Below are 25,169 nucleotides of genomic sequence, written 5' to 3'. Positions count from 1 at the left end.
CCTCAGTTTGTGAATGAGTGCAGGCATCACACTTGCGGGCTGGCAATAAACTGGGCTGTATGCAAATGAGCTTGTCCGTCCACCAATGGCGTGACAGCACAGACCTCCTAAAGGGGGGACTTTTGGCTTATGACAAACTGCTGCTGACCGTTTGTACACCAAATGTTTTACTTTTGGCAGTCACAAAACTGTCTTTACTAGGAATCTACTCCACAAAAAATCGAAATAAATACTTGGAAATAAATGTTTTTTTGTTTACTAGTTTGTTCTTTCATTATTAAAGCCGTCATCAAATTACACAGTTTGTTTTATGAACTGTCGTCATCACAATTTGCAAACTTCTGTTGTCCAGTCTTACGGCACCATTGCACATTTTCATTTCCTTCCAGCTTTTGATGTGTAAACATTATAAAATCAATTTTATGTTTTCTGTGAAGTGCAGAGTTGCTACAGTAATTGGAGTGTGTGTTTTTACGTAGTTGGATAATTACAATGATCCTGATATAGTTTGCTGCAAAGATACACCTACACGATAGAAAGCAATAGAAGACTATATCATTAATTCTGCCTTTGTTCCTGCTCACTTTTGATTGACTGAAAATATGTTGTGTTAATGTCGCACTGAGAGCTGTTCCGAACAATTTGACCTGCTCGTCTGGCTCATTAATGGAAATGAAATATTATAAAACTCTCCGTGTTTTGCAGTGCAATTCCACATCACTACAACCACAATATTAAACATATTATCAAATGAGTAACCTTTGTGAATACAAAAATATCGATTACTACTTCCCATTATACGTGCAGATGTCCAGTGAGTCCACAGATTCCGGATACACAAAAATTCTATTACGCTGCTGAACATGGACAGAAAGCAAGCTCTCACAGTTATTGTTCTTTTGTGTGTGTGTTTTTATAGGCGGCTATGCAAATGTGCACTGACCCATCCATTGATGGGCTGGCAGTGGTCCACCCAAAAGGAGCAACGGCTGCCAAAGAAGCTTTCAGGTCAAATCAACAATTATCTGATGTAAAAGTACAACTGCATGACAGCTTTTTGATGGCTGTAAGCTTTTGTTGAGCCAGATAGCATATTGGCTGGATGGTCAAATGGGCCCAGCGTCGCCATATGAGGAATTACAACCACAATCTGTCAAAATAAATAGAGTCGATCCTTCAAAGTTAACCGCAATTTGTTTGCATATGGATGGATTGTATATATACTATATTCGAACACATATAAATATATATTTTTCCCATGTCTGTTAACATATTTAAAAAAATCTGGTCACTTTAAAAATACATTTGGTTTTTGCAATCCTAATCTCATCTCATTCAAATATTAATTACTTACTGAATTATTTGTTGAATCTTGTCTAATCATTTTTATTTTACTAGGCGGTAATTTGGCTTCATGTTTACCACTGAGATGACACTGTTCTGCTCGGTCCATTATTCGAAACTAATAATTCATCATCTCCCTTGCATATAATCAAGCCATGCAGGGCATCCTCACCACTAAAAAACAGCGGCCGCAGCAGCGGTAATCAATAGACCTCAATAACCCAACACGTAGCCATGAATCAAAAACAAAGTGGCTTTAAAAAGCTTAATTCGGTGATTAGCCAAAGAGGAAAGTTAAGATCCCCGCATAAAAATGCAGCTTTGTATCATCTCCAAGACTCACAAAAAGAAATCCACTTCTTGACATTCATAAAGAGTTCAGCCTCTCTGCGACTCATATCATTCTGTGCAAACAGAGTGTGAGAGTAATATAAAGGATGAGCAAGAATGTGCCTTTGTCTTCCTCTTTCAAATAGCAGGGGAGGAATATTAATGCAGCTCTTCAGACCTCTAAAGTGTCATTCGTGCCGTGTTGTTGCAAGGATACACGTCACGCTAATTGGCCTGTAATTAATCCACAATTTAATAAATCAACATTTCATTCCAACAATAGTTCTAAAAACTGTTTGTGGGGGGGGTCGGGGGGGGGCTTTTGAAGGCTGACAAGAGAATTTAAAAAGCCTGCTATTGATGTGGCCTCCCATCACACATACTCACATGCACGCACGCACACGTCAACACACAAAAGAGCATGAGTCAAGCAGACTTTTGTCAAGCATATGGGTGATTAGCCCACGCTGATTAAAAGGCATCCTCGGCCCTTCAAAAGGCCCTCGACGCCTTTGCAAATGTTTACGTTAAATCTGTCTGAGCCTCCCCCGATGGGGAAGCAAGGTGTTAAAAAGCACACAATAAAGAGGGGGGGGGGGGGGGGGAGACACAGACGGCACACGGATGGTTGTGATAGTGAGGTGATAGGTGCTATACAAGCGGATTATAAACTAAATGTGAAAATCTAATTTACTTCTTTCAGACAATACACGAAAAAGCCACACGTCTTGCTTTGTTTTTTAAGAGTCGCACTGAACTGGTGTTAATGTGCTTGTATTGACTATAAACTGCTTTTATTGTACTTACAGTGTCATTTCAACCACTTTTCTTTATAACAAAATCCACCCATATGATCATCTTAAAATGAACATTTTAGAAGCATTGCTAATGCTAGCAAAACGTCAAAACCAGAACTGCATTAAAAATGTCATCATTTGTAGGTCAAATTAGTACGTATCGTTGCTTTGAATCAAGCAAACAGCATGCCATAGGACGCATGATTATTTTGGAAGCATGACATGCTAATGACATTATTAACTGTGCCACTCAAGATGGGAGCAATTTTGACGTTGAGAGCACACATCACAGGAAATGACATGATCCCTAATGTCTACTCATTTTCTTTTATCTCAGTTATTTTTACATTACCGCCCCCCCCCACCCCCATCTCTAAAAGAAGACTGGATGAATGTATGAACCTCGAGCCAAGGGGGTAAACAGCATTTAAGTTGCTTGTGTGCCTCTTTACCAGATATATCGAGCTTTTCAGCGCATCAGGCCCAAGCTGACTGGGTGTTGAAAATCCAGGATTTGATGGCTATGATGTGTCTGTGGCTAATACAGAATTATTAGACAAATTAGTTGTTTGCCAGTAAGAGGATTCACCGTTTTAATCTGATCAAATGTCTCACACGCAAATCAATGTAGCGATGGTGCCAGAGCAACAACAACAGCTGTAGATTAAAAACAATGCTTAGCGCAATCAGAAGACTCCACCTGGACTAAATTGTAATTCGTCTTTTTGGTTAATCCTGTGTTTAAAAACTTTGTGGTAAGAGTTTTAAAAAATAGTACATAAATGCATGCTTTGGTGAATTTAGGTGTGAAGGAACTTGACTTATCTTTTTTCAAAATATTAGGAACCGCTAAAAATCACATGGCATTGAACACATCGTTTGGAACAAGAGACGCTAACAAAAGCAATGGAGGAAAATGAGGGTTTCCTGTATTGATTTCTTGACATGCTCGTCATGGCAAGAAGACAAATGACTGGCTTCTGAGGGTAATAAGAAATTAACCACAACAGAAAACTGATTACTGTGGAATACAATGCTACATTTTAAGATAACGTTAGCATGAAGGGTTAGTTTTTGCATTTTTGATTTCATTCAATAAAAGGCTGAGAAACTAAAGACTCTGTAGTGAGCAGAGCTAAGAAACGGCTACATTTTAAGCTAATATTAGCATGTAGGTTTATTTTGGGCATTTTGTATTTCATTCAATAGGAGACTGTGGGCCTCAAAGTAGAGACTAAGTGTCTACATTGAAATCCCAACAGCATATTAAGACAAAATTCGAAAGTGTTTATGTTTACAATTTTTGATTGTATTCATTAAACAAAGTGAATTTAAATTGATGTTAGCATGTTTTTGTGTGTCACTTCTTGAGTAATTCAAAAGGAGAGGCAGTACTACGGTGTCCAGAGGTAATTCAGAATTTAGGAGACTGAGCAAGCCAGAAAATATTGGATCACTGCAGCCAAGAGGAAACTGTGGGGTAAAATATTGCATCAACCGGAGCAGAGGGACAACAACTGGGTAAGCTACCATTATTCTGTGTGTTTATTATAGTTTTATGCACCATGTGGCAATGATGAACAAATGAAAGACAAGCAGTGATTTTCCCATACGGTAACAAATCGAGCACTAGAAATAGGCTACCTGGTAGTATCTACTTTTAACAATTGAGAAAAGTATGTATCATACAGCGTAAGAGGTTAATTAGTGAAAGTCACGTTATGTGTTAATTTGTCAGTCTCATTGAGGCAATGACGTCCCCATTAAAACCAGCAGCTTCCATCGAGAGTGTTTTTCCCCGAGCTGTGCCTCACAACAAGGTCACCGGAGGTCTGGCGGCAAACAAAGCCAGGCTAACAAAGGAGTGATACCTGTTTGCCACTTTAAGTCATGTGATTAATGCAGATCACGCCTTGATTAAGACGCATGTGTGGTGACAGTAAGAGCATTATAGCGGCTGAATGGCTTGGCCCATCTGTTCTCTTACCAAGGTGATTTTAATTAATGAAAAGAATACCGCTTTGACAGTCATAATAATTGGGATGGGTGCTTATAAATTAGCCTGTCAAATGTCAGATTTTTCCACGTTATTTTCTTTTTTTAATTTTTTCTTTGAAGGCCAATAGTGCGACCTTCACATCCTGCTCACCCACCCACTCACTCACCAAGCAGGCAGACAGCGAGGGAGGGAAAGCATTTGTTGACAGCGGAAGCAGTAATCCTGGCATATGCCACAGGGAGCAAATGTCTCAAAAGCCCACCTTTTGGAGTGCGTCCCACATGTCACACCTACTGCTGACAAATTGTCACCCCAGTTTTGTTTTCTTGCCCAGATTATGGGATAATTTTAGATAAAATGTGTGTAATTTTGTATGATGTTGGCTTCTCCTCACCTTTAAAGTGTTCCAGTATTCAGCATGTCGGCTGGGAACATGCAACATATTTTGGCTTGTGGTTACATGGGAAAAAATTAACTTATCTATCTCTATCTATCTATCTATCTATCTAGTTGTTAATTAATAGTAAGCTTGTTAGTTTGCTCGTTTTCAGCCCATATTACTTCTCTACAATCTTGGTACAATTTTGAGAATATATTCAAGCGCTAGCTATTAGCTAGTAGCTAGCTAGCTAGCTAGTTGTTAATTAATGGTAAGCTTGTTAGCTAGCTATTTTTCTATCTATATATATCTAGCTAGCTAGCTAGTAGCTAGCTAGCTATCAAGTTGTTAATTAATGGCAAGCTTGTTAGCTTACGATCATTTTCAGCCCCATATTACTTCTCTTCAATCTTGGTACAATTTTGAGAATAAATTCAAGAGCTGGCTCTCACGAAATGGAATAGCAAAATAAGACAGAGCACATACATATTATACATCGTCTGTGATCCTGAAGCATCATTTGGATACACATAGTGAACATTACCTGCTGTTACAGATGAAGATGATGTAATTTCCATCCATTAGATGTTTGTGCATTTACTCTCAAAGGGATCATCACGGTATATGTGACAAGCTGCGAGTATACGATGATTCGGCTTCATACTGAAACTGCAGTTTTCAAATCTTTGAACAAGAACATTCCATCTTGATTGTGTGAGCTGTTCGGGCCAACTCACCTTTTTAATCAAATATTCCGGCATTGAAACATTTATGCGCACCGCCTGCAGCTGAATATCTAACAACAGCATCGCAACAACCTTGAAGACAGCTTGGTGCGCACATACTGCCAGCGTTTATTCAATTTAGATTTAGACTCTTTGCAGAGGCAGCAAACTTGAAGCGGTCCTTTCGGGTCACCCTCTTATCAATTTCAGCGTCTCACTTTGACCCGAAACGCTCGACTAAACTAGGGGTGTACATGTCACCGCTTGGGGTCATGTGGAGGGTTTAATCTCAGCCATTTGGGGTGTCTGAAAGGCAGATAAAACGAGATTATCCCGCGTTTGCTGCTGGTCCCGGGTGAGACGAGAGGGCGGAAGCATGTGAGGGGGGCAGCAGCTGCCAAGGTGCAAAATGCCCAGACGGGCTGGTGGTCCCTGTTGCTTTTGGCACCTCCTGGAGCGCTATAGGCCCAGATAAAAACCCCAAACACTTACACCCCCACCCAGCCATCTCCCGACCACAGCTCATCCACACAGCCAAATGTTTAACATACTGGTCCTAATCACACTTAACGTTGTGTCACAATATGCTCTTAAATGGCTTATAGGGCCAAATAAATCACATTGCAGTCTTGATGTTATTAGGCCTAATTGTTTTGGCTTCCTGTTGAATTACAACCCCCAAACCGTCTTACCCACACCCCTTGAAGTACTTCCTCCCTTTACCTCAGTGCGTGAAGTGATGCAGTGAGACTCACATCTTTTGAACATTACATTTATTGGACGCCGGAGGGCCATTTTAGGGTGCATTTACAGATTAAAAGTAAAAGCCGACAGAAAATATCATTACAGGAGTTAGTAGTATCTATGATAGCAGGGTTTTGGAGCCTAAATCATGTTTTTGAGAACATTCATGAACAGATTCGTTTGTCGATGTTGTTCACATGGACCTGCAAAAATGTAATTAGCCCAACATTGTGTTCTCTGTAGCAGTGCTTCCCAAACTTTTTTTGTCCTGTGTACCCCCCAATATATATATATATATTAAAAAAATCATAATAAAAAATGAACTATTTTTAACTCGTAACATTTATCATGAACTTATTTTAGTAATCCCCCTTTAAACAGACATTTAGACTAACAACAAAACACGTAATAATTTTCAGAACCATTATTTAAATTTTACTCCCCCCCATCAGTCATCTGAGCTTTAATGAATTTCCTGAGCTGAGACATGGCTGTAATTTTGCCGCGGCTGTGCCACAGATTATTATCTCCCCGATAAGCGGATCAGATAATGGATGGATGGCTGAAACAAGTTATGTACATACACCATTTTATTGCCAAGCTTGTGAAACGACTGCAAATAAAAGATTAAATATTTCCATTTACCCCCTACAATATTCTCACATACCCTCTTTTGGGAAACACATCAAAGTCAAAATCCATATCAACCAAAATCATGTTACACCGCCTGCGCCACAACTTAGACAGATTTTAGCCGGTCTAATACCAAGTTTACTTTCTGCCGCCAAATTGTCAGGCGTGCTGGTCGCACGTAGAAGAAAACGTTCTCTACCCGCCGGAACGCATAGCATGGCGCTGCTCGGTCGACCAAATTCCCAAATCTGCTAAAGGAGGCTTGCAACTGCACGAAAAATCAAGATGTGCTAGTTTTGACGCTCGAGTGCACATGTGCCGTTTTTTGTTGTTTTATTTTAAGTGCTACAGTACTGTGTGCAGTTCTTGGCGTTATAAAACCTTCAAAACTACCAGTTGCTCTTCTGTTTCTGTTTCTTCAAGTGATTAGAACAAGTCGGTGTTTACCACACAACCAAAGATTTCAGATCGTAAAAATATTGAACGTTAAACATTCACGATTGTCAGCCCTTTTTTCTGGATAGATCCGAGAGGAAAAATCAGTCCTGTAAAACTTTGTGCACCTCAGAATAATCGTACACAAAATTCCCAAAAAAATAAGCTAGGATAGTATGCTAGCTAATATTAATGAGTCTTAAATGGAGGTGATTTGTTTGTGTCGAGTAATTTCACTACTGAACCTTGATGGCGTTGGGCGAAGTACGCTCTCAAAATCCGGCATGTTTATTTAACCCTTAACAAAGCATCGTAAAAAAGAGCAAGCCATTTTTAACACTTCAGATTGGTCAATAATTTGTAAAAAAACAAATAATTAATAAATAAATAACACCTGCACTTGTGAAATGAACAATAATATAGATTTTGTTTGTTTTTTATTAAATTAATGAACCTGCTACATCGGACTTTTTGACCCAATGCCAACGTCATTTATACGTTTTGACGATTGTGTACATGCTGAAAGTTTTAATTGCATAAATTTTACATGGCAGGAGTTCCTTATCCCTCGTGAATAGCGAGAATTCACAGTATTATTTCTTTACCAAGTGACATCGCCCGGCATGCATATTCCATCTTTCCAGAAACGCAAAGAAGTAACGGAACCGTTTTCACTCGATTAATGTTACGTAAACTTAAAAAAAAAAAGGTATGTTGGTGAAACAATGATCCATTATGCAAATAAATGCATAACATATGAATAACCATAAAGATTTGTGGAAAATCTAAATTAATTAGTCTATTAGGACCAAGCATGAATAATACTGGGTTCCCCTGTAATTAGATCTCCGTGGACCCCGTGCACATGTTTTAAACAAATTCAGAACATTAATATGGATGGCGTGTAAACATGTTTCTTAGGCTTCCGAACGTGATGCCCACACAAGCACTGGTCTATTAAGACATTTAGGAAGACCTATTTTGTTGTTTGAATCTCACAAAGGCCGGGGCGGATGAAAAGCGGCATTAGTATTCACAGACAAATCACGTTTGGCTCAGGTTTCTCTCCTCACTCTCCACTCTCAGCAACATTCCCCACTGTGCAAATAACGCTGGCAGGCCGGGAACAACACTTGCTTGCCGCACTCACTCATGTTTACACATTCCTGAACAAGCTTTGACCGCAAATGAAGAATAGGTTCACCCGAGCTAAATGTACGCTTCAGAGGGGGAAACGACAAAATTATTCCGACAGGTTTAGTAAGTGAGAGCATGTTTATTCTAAATGTGGAGTTACCGCCTGGAGGTTTGGGGATCAAAAGCAGGGATGAGAGTGCCATCTACAGGTTGAAGCTTTGTCATGTCAATTGACACACACACACACACTCAGAGAACATGCTGGAAGCATCTCTGGAGCATGCTTTTTTTTTTTTTTTTCTTTCCAAAAATGCATTTCACAATTGCACAGCATCGCTGGTTTACGTTAAGCCCCAGCAGATGTAAACAAGCAAATTCAGAGCACAAATTGGGAAGACTGTGCACTTAAACGATTGCATCCGTCTCCCCTGCTTTGTACTTCCTCCCCGCTCCGGCGTGGCTTTCAATACAATTAGGATGACTACTTCCCATTTCATGCCTCATATTGAATTTCCCTGCCTCCGGCGTGCATGAATGAGGGCCCCAAAAGATCAGCTGGCCCCGCGCATTAACCTCCACTGAGATTCCGCCCGTGTGATGATTGCATGCACATATTTGACTTGACAGATCCCTAACCAACTTTCACTTTGATTTTCGCTCTCCAAGTCAACGCTGAACTGTGGGAGCCTGCGAATATCAAAGATGCCCTGGGTGGCTGCAGCTGGGGTGTGGGTGCACACTTTAGTGCACCGTGCCCGCAGTTATAATATCAGGTGAGGCTTTGCCTGCTAGTCCGGGCTGGCAATAATTGCATTCTCACTTGGACAGTTATATTATTCAAAGCAGGGAAGATGAAGTATGGACTCTTTCGCGCGTGTATGTGTGTGCGCTCATAAAAAAAAAAAAAATGCCAGTGCATGTGTGTGTGTCACCGTTAATTTGTGCCTTTTCAAGCACCAGGCCGCTCTCCTATACTCCACTTTGAATATATTTCACATCTTCATATTGCCATTCCAGAATGTCACTGTCCTTGAAGCAATTTCCCCTCAGCCATAATCTGATGGCTGAGGACGCGTTCCCATTGGCATGTCCCGACGACAAAATGAAATAAATAAAAATGAGAGGACTGGCGCCTCACTGAGAGACATTCTGCCCGGTCAGAGCGGTCCAAAGCGGGCTGGCTGCTGAAAAAGGATGCTGAGGCCAAGCGAGGAGTGGAATTGCTGCTCATTTGGCTTCAAGCTGTGCATGGAAGGTCTGTGCAAGCATGTTGCCTAATCCTGTTAGGCCAGGAGATGGCAACATTGAGGTGTGAGAGAGACACACTCTCCCTCATTTGGCTCAGAGCACAGGCAGCAAGTGAAGATCTGTCTGAGTCATGGCAATTTGTAGGACAGCAAAATGATGTTACATTTCAACTTGATGGCCATTCAGACTGAAAAAGATGCTTCACCTTGTCGACCAATGCAAATCCATTTGCGTAAATTGTTAACTAACGACATGAATGGCGGTAAAATTCACAAGTTTTGATCATGATTTTGTCCAGATAAAAAAAAAAATAAAAATCTCAAACTTGGCTGTGATTGAAAGCCTCTTGAGCAAGGCACCGAAGCCCCAATCTTCGACACAGTTGGCATGCCCCCTTCAGTTGTTCCTTGTTTGCGGTTCAAAATATAACAAGGTGTAAAGAGAATCAATAAAGTGTATTAAATAAATAAAAACTACCTTCGCTATCGTCGCTGTCCGGTAATAACCGCCACCTTTCAGTTTTTCCCCCCAGGTGCAATACCTATAAAATGTTTTACAGCAAAGTATTTCATAAAATCACACCACAAAGGACTTTTATTTGACAGCTTTAGCACCTGTAATGTAAATCTACCTTTTCACAGCCAACCCCTGTATGTCGGACATTTCATGTTTTTAAATGTTCTGAAGCTGAACAAGGACATATGTGCGCATATAATAGTGCCGATCTTAATCGCATTCCTGATCTAAAATTCTGATGTTTGTGACTGTATGTCACCGCAAACCTCACAATGTCATCAAAGAATGGATTTTTGACATTGAAATCAGCGCAATTCATAGCTTAATGGCTCGTTTTGTTGATCATCAATCTGACACATAGTTGAGTGAAATACTTTCATCTGCTCAAGCCATTACACTCATTATCCAAGGCTGACAATGTGTTTCAATAAAACAAAGTTATTGCGGTCGGGTTTGACCATGTGAGTCTTTGCTAGTCTTTGATAGTGAATGGGGGATGTGTGGTCTGAAAAAAAAAAAAAAAGTACAGTGAGAGACATTTTTAAGCCATTCTGTAACCTTGCTTGTAGCGAAAGACTCTCAAATCATCCTTTTCCAAGTATGGAAATGTCAATAGTCCATTTCAGCCTCCTGCAAAAAAAAAAAGAAAAAAAAAAAGACGTTGTGTTTTGTAATGTGTTATAGATAATATACGACACATACAGCAATGATGAATCCATTTTGATCGTATTCTAGGATCAAAGCCATTAGAATAGTTTTTGATTTAAAATGGACTTCATATTGGGTGATTTTACATTAATTACAAGATATTTTTCAAGTAAATACCGTTGAAAAGCTTCACGAAAAATAGTAGTAGAAATGTGATTAATTGCAATTACGGAATTTTTTGCAATTAATTAGTTGAAAAAAATAATAATTGCTTGACAGCACTAATATATATATATATATATATATATATATATATAAAGGGATTTCTTTAGATTTTTTTTTTAGTTTTTACTTTTTTTTTTTTTAGGTACTCGATCTTCCTCCTACATTCCAAAACCGTGCATGTTAGGTTCATTGGCACTCTAAATTGTCCATGAGTGTGAATGTGAGTGTGACTGGTTCTTGTCTTCCATGTGCCCTGCGATCTCCTTGCAACCAGTCCGCCACTCTAATTGGGACAAGCATTCTAGAAAATGCATGGATGGATGTGTGGATGGAAGTAATGTTGAACACAGCCGCGTTGTGATTCACCACCGTTGTTTTCACTGATGACCATTTTCTGCATTCAGATGGTAATAGACGTCCATTTTACATGGCCCTGTTTTTAACTGTAAACAGATAAAAACTGTGTTGAGTAAACGGCCCCCTAATGAGCACGCATTCATAGATAATTCTGATGCTTTTTTAAGGAGATGCTGTCTTATTGTGCTAACTTAACACACAAGCATCTCCAATTAGGGATAAAAAGTTGCAAAACGAGACGCTGAAGAGGGCGCCCGGGGTGCGTGCGCGAATTCATGATGGAGCTTGGAGATAGATTCATGTCGGGCGGGTGGGGGTGTTAGCTGGGAGGCAGTTTTGTTTCCGTCAGCGTGCCCAGTACGGGGGGGGGGGACAGGGGAAGGGGGGACGGCGGGGGCGCGAAGGAGGGGTGGCGTTTGGGTTAAGGGATTCAAATCTGGTCGTGGAGCCCCGCGGTGCACAGAATGTTTTGGAGTGTGTTTTGTGATAGTGGACTCCATTAGGCGGCGAGTCTCAGGGTAGGCCGCCATTGTAGCAGCATGCGATGAGGTTAATCAGATGCCAGCTCCATTATGAACGCTGCTAAAAGGGTCTCTATGAATAGAATACTGTAAGTTTCATTTCAATGAAAGGAAAATCAGCCCTGTGCAAAAGAATAGCGTTGACGTGCATTTGAAAAGATTTCACACACTCATGAGAGAGGGGGAAAAAAAAAAAAGTGTTTTTAGGCGCCCTAGTTATTAATTATCTGCGATTAAGAAATTCTCTTTTTCGGCACTGCCGCAACGGTTTCCCGTGTCTGCTTTGTTTGTTTCAAATGGCAGATTAGCATAATTGATTTTTTAAAATCCATTTTCATGTGGTGAGCCAATGACATCTGTTTGCTGTGATGCTATCAGTCGCTTCCCATTAGCGCACAACAATACAACCAACATACTCAGGGCTACTCAGTTAATGTTCCTTTTAATTAGTTTGTGTATAGATTTCTTGTTTCATATTATGTCTAGGAGTATCGAGGCAGGTGCAAATGGATTTGTAAAGTATACACACCCCAGTTAATGTAGAGGTTTTCGCATGACAAAAAAAAAAAAAATCATAATTATTGATTTGTGCTGGCTCTAGATAAAAAAAAAAATAAAATAAAACAATTTACAATAATTTGCTTGAAGAAGACTACCCCCAAAATAAACCAATTTAATTTTCTGCCATGGAGATTCACAACAACTTCTTTGTCTTGAGACATGTTGAAGCAGCATGTCTCTTGATATCCTATTTTATTCTTATACGCTCGGTTCCAACTGTAAACAACTGTCCGTTTGTCATCACAAGGCGCTTCAACATTTACTTACAGTGGGACACAAGTTAATGTGTTAGTCAGAAGACCTTGTCTACTTTCTGCTTCCTTTGTTCCGTGCAACTTCTCTTGATAACATTTTTGCAGTTTGCCACTACTATTCCACTAATGGATCCCATTTTCTTCATTGAGGCACTCATATTTTGCACAGCTTGCAAGTTAATTCAAATGTTGCACAGTTGATATATTTATTTCTAGTATATTGTCACTAACCTGATTCACGTGTCCAATTATGGACATTTTTATATATTTCTCAAAAGTCAATACGTATTATTGGTCTTTCCCAACTCGCCTGTTATTTTTTACGCAATTTCAAGTATGAGAACAATTGAAATCTTTTAATACTCTTGAACGGCCAAAATTTCTGAGAAGTGTTGAAAAACACTCTTTTATCCTTCTGCGGAATGCATGCGCCATTATTGTTGTATATTTGAAAGAATGGATTTTAATTTTTTTTTTTGGGTGACAATAATGACAGAAAATATTGTTTGTGACATTTGTGTACTGTGGGCTTGTTTTGTTACAAATCGTCAACCAAGTTCCCACGAAGGTGAATATCTACACGTCATATTTATTGCATCATTCATGGCTCTAAGACCTGGAAAAAGATTTTGGAAGATGTCATAGCGCAGGATTTTTGCTCTTGTTACGTAACGTTTGAAAGGCTTTTTTTTGGGGTCAAGGGCTCGGCATGACTGAAGATTTTGTTGTGCATATCTGGTGATGGCCATACCATTTTCGTCAATGACAGTTTATGAATGAGCAAATTTTTTTTAGCATGAGAATATTCTGCCTGCCAATGACGATATGCACTTTTGTACAGACTCATCCATCTACATTGCTTTGTATGTATAAATGGCAAAACCTTGACACCTACACAATAAATGTGTTTTTATGTCCCGTATTTGTGTACATAAACCGGCGCCCTTAAATCCTACCAGTTGTGATTGCTGCAGTTACATCATATTGGAAAGAAGTACAGTGTTACGAGTCGTCATAATACCCTCCCAAGTGGGCAAGGACAGCCACAGTCGTAGATGACCTTTTCATCTATTAAATAAATGCTGGTTGAGCAGATAAACACAGAAAGCAAACTCACTCAGGAGTTGCTGTCAGTCACAGCTCATGCCGAGGCACTCACACGCAGGGCGAATTTCATTTCCCTCGATTGCGCCGTCCCTTCGGACCCCATTCCTGGATTTTTCAACGGCGACCCAAAGGTTGTTCTCATGCTGTGACATCAAGGCGCATGTAAGGATCAAGCATTGAGGCTGTTCCACACAGCAGCTGCAATTGAGGAACAGCTGATATTTCCTTAAACGGAAGTCTGTTAGCGCTTGACAGTCATGCATAAAAATGGGTGGATCGTAAACAAGAGAAAGACTTTAAATGAAATTGACAACCTTATTTTTGTGCCCCGAGCAAGTCTAGCGCAAAGCGTCGTACTTCCTTTTGGTGTTTTGTGACTTGCGCAGACAGAAGAGGGTATTTGCGCCGTTGTGGGCGGGAACGCAGCCGACCTGCGGCCGAATGAAGTGGCCCCCCGAGCTCATTCTCGCTTTAAGTTCAGCGCAGAGACAGCCATGCAGTCTATGTGGCGGACGGACTCAAGGCCAGGCTTTAAGATCTCCTTTTGAGAATGATGCAATGTTGGCCGCTGTGGGTGGGACCTTGGAGACTGTGTTCATTAAATCTAGTTTTAAGCACTGTATTGTTTTTGAAGCGTACAACACGAGAGGTTTTTTTTCAATGATTTATGCCGCAAAAGTGTTTTGTTTTTTTTTAACTTTCAATATACACTGTCAATAATGTGCTTTGTTGCATAGTCTGTTGGGGTTTGGTGCGTTAAATTCAACAAAACATCAGTAAAGAGGCACAGGAATGCGCACATATCAATACACCTCACTGTAAATCTTTTAGATGAGAAAGCTGGCAAAGTCTGCAATTTGATTTAAAGGCAGTGTACTTGCATGTAAACCATTTGAGAAATCTAATCAGTCACAATCCCGTATGGAAGATTGCCCCGGACACATTTCTATTAGCTTATGTTTTATGACTGCGTTCTAACTTTTATGGCTCACTTTTGTGATTTTTTTTTTCTTTCTTTCCGCCCTCTGCCATCGAGGCACTTTAAATTACAATTTGAAACACGGAACGATAAATACAAGGGCATTACTATGAAGGCTGCGAAACATAATGTGCTAGCATGTGTGAGTGAACGGCGAAGATGATAAGATGTGACTGCAAGGATTAAAAAGGATATGCAGCCGTCAAAACAACAAACACTAACTTTGATTTAGGGAGCAATAAACACAGGCCTAATAGGACAGTACACATTTCACACAATCTGCGGAAAATCTCATTTCTGGATGAAGGCGGACGAGTTTAAATTCGACCAAGCTATGCCGAACAACAAAGCCCCTCTACGGGAGGAAATGTGTTAACACACGAGACAGTCCAATTCACTGCAAAGAGGTTTTTAAGTACTGAAGATGAAGTGAGATGGAAAATCTCATTTCCATAAGAGAACAGAGGAAACAGTCTGGCAGAAGGTGTTTTTTTTTTTTTTTTTTTTCCTGTTGAATTATCAGAGCAATCATAGCTGAGACACAGCCAGGGCGGCAGACTAAAGGGGAGTATGAGGGTTCGGGTGTGAGGGGGTGGGGGTGTCGAAACCTATTTCCCCAAACACATACAAATGAACTTGAACACACATACACACACATACACACGCAGATAAACACGTAGATGCACAAACAGGGCTCAGTCTCCGAGGAGCAGACCGCGAGCGCATTATGCAAACAGAGGCTTCTCGCATATGCCGTCGAACGTGCCTGCGTGCTGGCGAGAGAAATTAGGCTGATTAAAACTCAGGAAGGGAAAAGAGGGCGGGGGGGGGGTAGGGCGGGGGGACAACAAACTCTTAGTCGAATCTCCTAGGGGCTAATTAGTATGTTGAATCTGGAGCCAAAAACACTGTGTTTAACAAATCTACAAATGGAGCCATGTTTTGTTTTTGGTTCCTTGTTAAAAAAGAAGCGGCGGACACCGCCAAGGCTTGATATGCAAAACAACGAGTGCAAATAGGCAAGCGAAAGAGGCAGAAATGTGTTATGCATGTCGCCGGCATGACATTTTGTTCTCCGCACGCAATCAAGTTTATTTGCAGTAGTCCGTCTGAATGTGTAATGTGACACAGTTACAGGAGTGACAACAATACGGAGCACCGCCAAAGTCAGTGACTGAATGACAACATTCTTAATGGAAAACAAGCACAACGTCAGAAATGAGGTTGCAATACAAGTCGGGAGTGCACTACATTAGATTGTCCTCCACTGCCTTCACTTTGAAGCAGTGGTTCTTTTTTTTTTATTAGTTTTTTTCCCTTTGTTTTTTTTTTTTTTTTTACATAAAGTACCACCTCAAAAAGACTTTCCCAAGTATTGACCAATATTAAAAATACAGCTGTGCAGTAGCCCCATGTGTACAATGTGACCAAAACATTTATTCAAATACTTCTTAAAGGTTATGTGAATATTCTTAAATATACCAAAAGTTTCCTAAATGTTGCCGAAATACTCTTAAATCAGCTGAAAAACGAATTTAAAAATACTGAAATATTCTTAAATCTACAAAATTTTTGATCAAAATAATCTAAATACTAGTGATGGACCAATTATCGGGGCCAATATTTGGCATTTCGCCGATTTTCGGCATCTGCTATTTTTTTTTCCAAATTTCAAGGCCGATAATTTAAATGTTGTTTTAGTGAAGTCTAGATCTTTCAATTTCACAAAAAACTACAAGCTAGTAAAGTGAAATCAAGAAAGACATCCATTATTATTATTAAGTAGATTAACCAAGCAAGACTATTTTCCATATAAAAAAACTATTTATGTTACTGTCCTTGTTATAATTTATTCAATAAAAACAATTATGTCAAGAAAGATTGTCTATTATTTTTCATCAAACCTTCATTTTGAAATATTCCTCTGCACTGTAAGAACTGGTTTTTATTTTGCAACAATGTCACCAGCTGCTGAACGCAACAAAAATGTAACTTGCGATGTAATTCTGTTACTTTTAAAATCAAGTAATCAGTTACTTTAAAATAAGTTACTTTTAAAATAATAAGTACAGTAACTAAGTTACTTTTAAAATCAATTCATCAGCAAAGTTACTTCCTTACTTTTTCAAGGTAACCATAGCAACACCGCTCGTATCTCAGGGTGCCGCTGCACCAAGATTGAGGTGCTTTGCAAGATTCAAATGAACCCGACGTAATAACCACCCATTGCCGTCAACTGTGATCCAATTTTCGAGACACCTTGCGGTATTGGAAGAGGTCAGGAGACGTTAAAGTGAGAGGAGACAGGAAGAAGTCAGACAAATGGTAAGATGCAGAAAAGACGAGACTATGGAGAAAAGAACAGTAATTATGTGCAGTCACCGAAATCTGCTTGAATAGTCCGCAACCAAGAGTGGTTTAATCCACGTTATATCAACTCACAGGCTTCCATTTTCTGAAGCGTTTTTCCTCATTAGGTTTGGAAGATGAGCGGGAGCCAGGCGGTGTAGACTCATGACCGGTCTCTAGCCGATCGTAGGGCACATTCACGCCATATTGTCGATTTAAATGAGAGTTGTGTGAATGACTGACGTGTCACACTTTTGTTCCCAGCTCAACTAATCAAAAAAAAAATAAAATAAATAGAAAATCACACTCAGAAGCACACAGGTTTGTTCTCAAGTTGTGGGGTGTCATTGATACGAAAGCAGAACCTTCCAGGATACCAGCCCAGCCAGTAAAAGGCCAAGGTAATACTTGACAACATCATAAGAGTATTAATGAATGCCTAACATTAAAAAAAGTTCCATCGTTAGCCTCTCCGTACAACAAAAAAGTTTGGTCATTAACTTTTCTACACTCCGTTGTAATGAGTACAACTGAAACGAGCCTCTTCACATCTTATAATAAATATTTAATTCAAACGTGCTTAGGGGGGCGGGGAACAAAAAAACACCATGGATGGCATTGTTGTTGCCCATGAGCCAAACCCCGAAGGTCTGACTTCAATAACCTGCTCACAGATATTTCATCGTGTCATTTTATGACTTAAAAGTGGCATACGCCATTTTTCAGGAAAAACAGGACAGGCTGATTAAAGGAGGCCAGCTGGATATAAAACCTGGACTCCGAGCAAGTCCACGGTGGGTGGGGGGGGGGGGGGGGGGATTTAAGTATCATCTCTGGTGGACACCGATTCCCCAAACCAAATGGAGTACACTCTTAAATCACTCCGCACCTGCTTCAGTGACAAACTTCACCCCAAATGTGTGAAAGAGAGGTACTGCAGGTCCTTTCTTCCTTCTGTTGTATGGCCCTGCTTATAAATTATTTAGTCATGTCTAGTCTCAGTGCTGATGTTCAATATGCTGGGTTCATCCCCCTTATATTCGGCATATACTGTGTATCACGTGCAATGCTGATGCCTATTCTTGCTGCTAGTTCAGAATTATTATACGGAGGACGGATATATTACGAATAAGGACGGAGGGACGATGACAGAAAGGTGGCCAGGTCGCGGACGGACTGGCAAAATAGGGTAAAGCAGGCGTGGGCAAACTATGGCCCGGGGGCCACATGCGGCCCGTCAAACATTTTAATCCGGCCCGTCGAACTTGGAAATGATTAAATGAATAAACCTATTTTCTAAATACTGAGATTTTTCAAAGAATTCTATCCTGTCATGCTTTTGTTTACTTTCATTTCAAATTAAATGTATTTTTTTTTTCGCCGATAAAGTGAGGTTACCAAAACACTCCTTATCAATAAGCATGTTTCACACTTTCAATCGATATATTCATACACTGGCTGCTACGGCCCCAAACGATACCCAGGGACTCGACGTGCACATCGGCTAACCTGAGCTAATAATGGCCAAGTTCTCTCTCATTCGCTGACTTTCTCGTCACGTAACAAGCTAGACCTCGCCTTTTAACTAAACGTAGATTCAAATTCACATATAATACATTGTAGTAAGTGAGGATGGCCGCCCCTCAGCAGACAAATACAATACATGCACCTCACATGCATATTTTGTATATGTATTATGCATTGATAAAAATAAATAAATAAAATAAATATATTGTGGCTAATTCATGGATTTTGCATGCTGTTGACAATTCTTGCAGCTGTTCACATTTTACAGTTTCCATTCACATCTCCATAATATCGTATTCATTATTCATGTACAGTTGACTCATACATATTTGCTCTCATTCTGTTCTGTTTCATGGCTTGGTGTTGTACATATGTATATATAATTTTTTTTTTCCATTTTATGTTTGTGTTTTTGTCTTATTATTATTGTTGTTGTTGTGTGCTGCTACTTTCAATTTACTGCTCTAAAACCTGCATTTTCCCATTTGTGGTACCGATAAAGGCCAATTCCCTCCTTAGAGAAAGCAAATTCTGAACAGCCTGCTCCTTGAGAATGTATCATTTATACACTTTTGATTTTTTCATGCAATCGCTATCAGAACAGTCAAGACAGCTCCCATGAAAATATTCAACAACAGTGAAAAGGGGGAAATCGGTTTTCAGCAACAGAAACTAAGGTTTAGTTTAATCTTTAAATCATCTTTCTGCGGCTCGAGGTAATCAATCAATAATGACAAATCGATAGAACAGAGCATGGTTTAATTTCGCTGCGACAAATACGATGCGGAATTGTGATTGTGGCGATATTTTTAAATTGAAGCAAGTGTGCAAGTATCTCCTATTTCACTTGCCTATTCTACTGCTAGGCTGGAAGACTTTGTTTTGTATTTCTTCGTAACATCTGACGTTTGTTTAGAGCGGTTTCATTGGCTGCCCGTGTATTTGCCGCAAGCTGAAATCTGGCCAAAAGCTGCGTCGCTAGCAGGACGCAAGCTGAGCTTCAGAAGATGCTCCAAGCCATTCGAGCAGGTCATTGAAGTACACCTAAGGGAGTGAGTGGGAGTGGAGAGCTGCTCGGGGACAAAGCACACATGTCTGCTATTGTTAAATATTACATTGGCAGTTGCCGTGAGGCAGTGGTGGGAAATAGCAACATACACGTACTTTATTAATGTATTTAAGTTGATTTTTCCGACTGTATGACCTTGACTTATGTATTTTTCTCATGACTTTTACTCCCAACATTTGAAAACAGTAAATGTTTGCTTTTTTACAGTATCCACAGATGACCGCGTGACCTAGATGCAAATAAAGAGACAAAAATCAACCGTGTCTGACTTATTGATTGACATCTTGGGAAACTTGTAAGGCGGGAAATAACAGAGACAACAGCAACATGGTGAAGCTGGTAATGAATGATATTTCTCAAACCACATCCAGGCCTCGTTCGATGTTGTCGGCTTCAAGAATGAGTTGTGGCAAATTCAGTACAGTCTCGTGCCAGGCTGGGAAAAAAAACAAAAAACATACAACATGCATTGACATTGAATTTTTTTTTTTTTCAGTTACTATTGCCTAATTTAGTGGATTTTTGTTGTTGTTGGTCAGGTTAGTAAAGCATTGGGAGTACATTTTGATTGCATGCCTCGTGATTTTTTTTTCTTCTCAATACGAGCACAATGCAACTCAATAAGCGAGACAAACTATTTGTGGGCAGATAAGTTTAAAAAAATAAAATAAAATAAAAAAAATAATATATATATTTTTTTTTTGTCATATTGGTTCTAACAGTAAATATGATGTGCCCTTATAGGTAAATAAGAAGCTCCTGTACATGATAATAATTCTCTATGAAAATAGTAGCCATATCAGGCTCCATCTTGTGCCTCTAATTTCCTATTTAAGAAAAGCAGCACACATGAGGAAAAACATGCTGGACTGACCAGATGTTAATCATTTTTTTGCACACTTGCAGGCACACTTTTGTGGCCTCACATGAAATAAAATTTCATTTGATAACATTTAGCATGGTAGTAACACTCATTTACGAGTAAGGTACTTTTCTGGGGTAATACGGTAAAAGGTTAGTATGAAAACACAGATTGATGATATAATGACAACACATTCAAACGCATTCAAAGCACATGATGCAAAAATAAAACAAAAAAGGTACAACATCCCTTATATTTTTCTATATGATACTGTGATGAAGTAGTTGAGTTTTATTATTCATTTTAGACAGAAATTTGAAAAGATTGACCAAAAGTAGTATGTAAGGCGGGGGCGGGTGCTGGTGTGCATGGCGAGCAGAGCCTAAAACTAGGGTGGCGTCTTACCTTTTACAGTACTGTTAAAAGCGTCATTTAGTATCTGTACAGAGTATTGCTTGCCCTTGTATGAATTGTATGACGTAATCTGACCTTGAATGAACTTCTTTCATCCACCCATCCCAATAGGCAAGAAGACTTTTTTTTTTTAAAGGCTAGGGATGAAAGAACAAGAAACAAGAGGTTGAATGGTTGGTGCAAATAAACATCTCACACACACCTCCTCTCAGTCAATATCGTGTGCTAGCCCTAAATGGAAAGTGTCCCCAATGAACCTGCCAACAGGAAACCCCACAGAGGAGCCAGCCTTTAAAATATTAAAAACCCCAGCACCGTGCTTAAAAACTATTTAGAAGATTATAATATGCGGCAGAGCGGAATTAAGAGGCAGTGACAGTTAGACAGGAGTACAGCATGAAAGTAAATTATTTCACATGCCCCCTGGCTTGTACATACTGTCACTTTCACAGATTTTCACCCAGGCCAGGCAGCCACAGGTCTGTGTGGCCTCGAGGCGCGACTGCAGTCGGAAAAATCAACACAAAACCTCACAGACTGATCACTTTAAGCGCACATTCGGGGAGAGGCTGGCCGTCTCGGCTTTCATACGGATTCATTCGGTTAGAGATTGCTTTTTGTCACCTCCATGCTCTGTGAAAAAAATATCTTCATGGTTTCAAGCATACTACCTGAGTGTTTCCTCAAATCGTGACCGTCTCCAATTCGGAAAACTTTCGAAAAAAATAAACGCCTCTCTCAGACACACAGGAGATGCCTTCTTTTTTTTCATTGCTTGGCAAAATTGCTACTCCTTTTTCCTTCAATTTTTTTTCAAACACTGTATTTATCTTATTTCATCACACACACATTAAGAAGTTACTTTATGCACCTAAAATAAAATCAACTGCAGACTATATACATCTACTTAAAAGGTTTAACTGGATAAAAAAAAAAAACTTTTTAAGTAGTTGTATAGCCTACTTAAAAATCTATCTGTATCCTAATGATTTTATTTTGTGCAACCACTTAATGAAAACAAATTGAGTTTTATTATTTATTTTTATTATTTATATATTTATTTTCCAGGTGCTTGCTCAGTAAAACAGCAGCACCGAAACAGTCTCACACGAGATTGCGAATGAGTTCTCCTCACAATATAAAAATGGTCTTATGTTAAGTGGAGATGGCGTCCATAAAAGGTGTTTCTTTCCTTTAATGGTCGAGCATTAAACTTTAACGCGCTTGTTGATATTCTCATTCCTCCAGGTCATTTCATTCCTAGGGCATTTGAATCGATCGCAACAGGACTGTTCTCTTTGTTCGTTGGGCTAACCAAGCCTTGTTGCACAAACTGATGATGCTTACTCAGATGACAGGTCAAACATCTTCTAAGACAAACAGAGCAGTCAGGAGTTGTGATTGATTCAATGCCATGAGAATTCAACTATAATCTATGCAATGCATTTGTGCCACACAATCTGTCGTGACATATTACAAAAAAAAAGAAAGCCCCGCCCGCCTCCTTCTCAAAATGATGCGCAGCCCAAACCCAGTCATTAAACAACCCCAGCCACTAGTGATGGGTATATGAAGCTTCAAATCCGCTTCATGAGCCAGTTGTAGTATTTTAGGGCTCCTGTAGATGGCACTCTCTGTTCAACTTCGGACTGAAAGCACATTGGCTTGCCATTTTTTTAATCCCTTTATTTAAACCAACAGTGCCATCTAGAGGACAAAAAAAATACAACAACTGGTTCATGAAGCGAATTTGCAGCTTCATTTCCCCATCACTACCAGCCACTATTTGTGGAGATACCAAATACAGACAACGACACAACTACTGAATACACCAGAAATATCCTATGTGGTAATGCACGGGCTGAACAGAGGCGATTTTCTGAGTAAACATTCAAGTCTATAAATATTCTCCATAAATTCAGTGTCATTGCAAGTTTAAAGCAGACAAAAAATACAAGAATGCTTTTTAAAAAGTGTGATTATGTTTCCCTTCTCTCAAATAATGTCGCCGCTTGGCTAGCAGCCAGCTCATCTTAATGCAGCCCCTTTTGTATGAGCTTTGCGTAACATTAACAGGCTAAATCCTGCAGCTTAAATCTTTGTATGCAGAGGTTATAATCTTACGAGGCAATTGGCGCTTCCTCACTTGAATGCTGCAGGCATCGTTTTGTCCGCCCGGAGACAAGACTTCCTTCTCTGCTTACTGCTCACGCCACTTGATTGGCGTCTGGCAGACTGGTGGCGTCTTACGGCTTCATTTTGGGGCACAGGGAGAGTATCGAGTCGACCGAGGCTAAAGTGCAAGTGAAGTCATCGGTCGATAGTGTTCAAGTCCAGTTGCAAAGCTTTAATGAACTTGTCACGTCTGAAGTTAATTTGTGAGTCTGTGTACAGTCAGCCTTTAATAAAGATGGAACAGACCGACCACTAAAGTGAAGGTCGTAGAATTGAAAATTCAAATGAGTAGGATAAATAGAAGCCCGTTGTAGTGTGACGTACTCACCGATCGGTTGTTTGGCGTCAGACATGAAAGAAATTTTGACCATCTTGCCGAATAGTGTCACGTGTCCTACATCGTCCTTTGATTGGTTCTTCAGCATTGACCAACCGGAAGACAACGCCATACTACTTACGAGCACAGACTGGCCGTGGCGAGCACATACAATCGAAATGGCAAAAAAGCATTTCAACTCATGTTATGTTTACTTAAAGTCAGTCGCTGATTAGCAAATGTGATGTCATCCAGAAACATGTCCATTGTCTCTTTTTTTTGTGCCTTTTCCAAGCAGAGAACAAACACACATGCCCATAATGCCATAACGTCGACAGGACTTTGACAGCTGCTTGTCCCGCCTCTACGACCGACCTGCGCCGATGGACAGAATCTTGACTGAAGCGCGTGACGGACTTGTAGCGTGACGTTTCGGCCGGTCCACACAGAATGATATTATCTTGTCGTCTGACAGCGTGACCGTCGTTAACGACAAAGTCGTGTAGTCTGAGAAGTCCATTACTGCAACGTACGAAAGAGATAAGCATGTCTCTGTCCAGGCTGCTAAGTGTAAGTAAGCTGCATTTAGTCGTTTTGTGATGAGATGTATGTTTTCTGATATTTTGTCAACGGTGTATTTTATTATTATTATTTTTTGCTCAGTGCTGACCCTTGTCAATTGTTGTCAGTGAAATTTTGTCCATGGGAGGTAACATCACTGCTATATTTTTTCACACAAATACGGTATTAGTGTGTTTATTTTTAATTTATTAAATTAATAAAAACAATTCCAATTAATAATGGCTTTATGATGACGACAGTGGATTCATTCAATTGACGTTATTTTGCAGTGAAAATCATATTTTAAATCCAAACACAGATTGCCGTTTTCTGTTCGTTTCTCCACCATGCATTGCCATTTGCGTTCTAAAATGATGAGTTCAACCAAGCAGACAATCGAGCCTCAACACAAAGCTGATATTCAGACTGCTCAACATGAATTAGTCCTTGTTGTGCAGTCAAACCAGGAAGGCTCGCCTGAATTCCCATTTTTGCCCCCGCTACACAGCTTTTTTTTTTTTTTTTTTTTTCATGAAGAGACATGCAAATCTTTCAACACCACAGGACATCTCAATAAATTCTTCAGTGGCCTGTCAAAGTGACTTTCCACTCCCTTCACCACCAGCAAGACTCTACCGTGATCTACTATGAAATGGCCTCATTGTGCAGGGCATCAAGGATTTCGACATCTCCATCTCCGGGTGAGCTCTCAAGCGTGACTTTCCGATTGCGACAGCTCGAGGCCCAAGGCCATGAGCCGCTAGCGGTGCTGCAGCACTCTGTTGCTTCACACGTCTCAAACTGGATGACTTGTTTAAGGCGGCCGCACCTTTGCTCAATCTCCGCGCGATTGCTCTCTGAGGACGAGGTAAAGCCGAGCGACTCAGGACCTACATGTGTCAGGGTCGATGAAGCACCCCTTCTCCAAATTTAGACTGCATTTTCAGAACTGCCACA

The 25,169-nt window shown here is 40.0% G+C and overlaps 1 long non-coding RNA gene across 3 annotated transcripts in view; it reads right to left on the bottom strand.

Moving 5' to 3' along the window:
- Positions 1 to 10,337: 10,337 nt before the first annotated feature.
- LOC148323461 (uncharacterized) overlaps positions 10,338 to 25,169 on the bottom strand; it is a 57,596-nt gene continuing 42,764 nt past the window's right edge. For all 3 annotated transcript variants that reach the window (XR_015846497.1, XR_015846496.1, XR_015846498.1), the window contains exon 6: positions 10,338 to 10,917. This is a non-coding gene — a long non-coding RNA (uncharacterized LOC148323461). The remainder of the gene's footprint in view (positions 10,918 to 25,169) is intronic.

The sequence above is a fragment of the Idiotropiscis lumnitzeri genome, chromosome 14 (genome assembly GCF_059441095.1).
Source record: "Idiotropiscis lumnitzeri isolate Australia: NSW breed Sydney's pygmy pipehorse chromosome 14, RoL_Ilum_1.0, whole genome shotgun sequence".
In the NCBI taxonomy this organism is placed as follows: domain Eukaryota; kingdom Metazoa; phylum Chordata; class Actinopteri; order Syngnathiformes; family Syngnathidae; genus Idiotropiscis; species Idiotropiscis lumnitzeri.
Note: the sequence above shows the minus strand (reverse complement) of the source record. Positions and strands in the feature narration are given on the sequence as shown.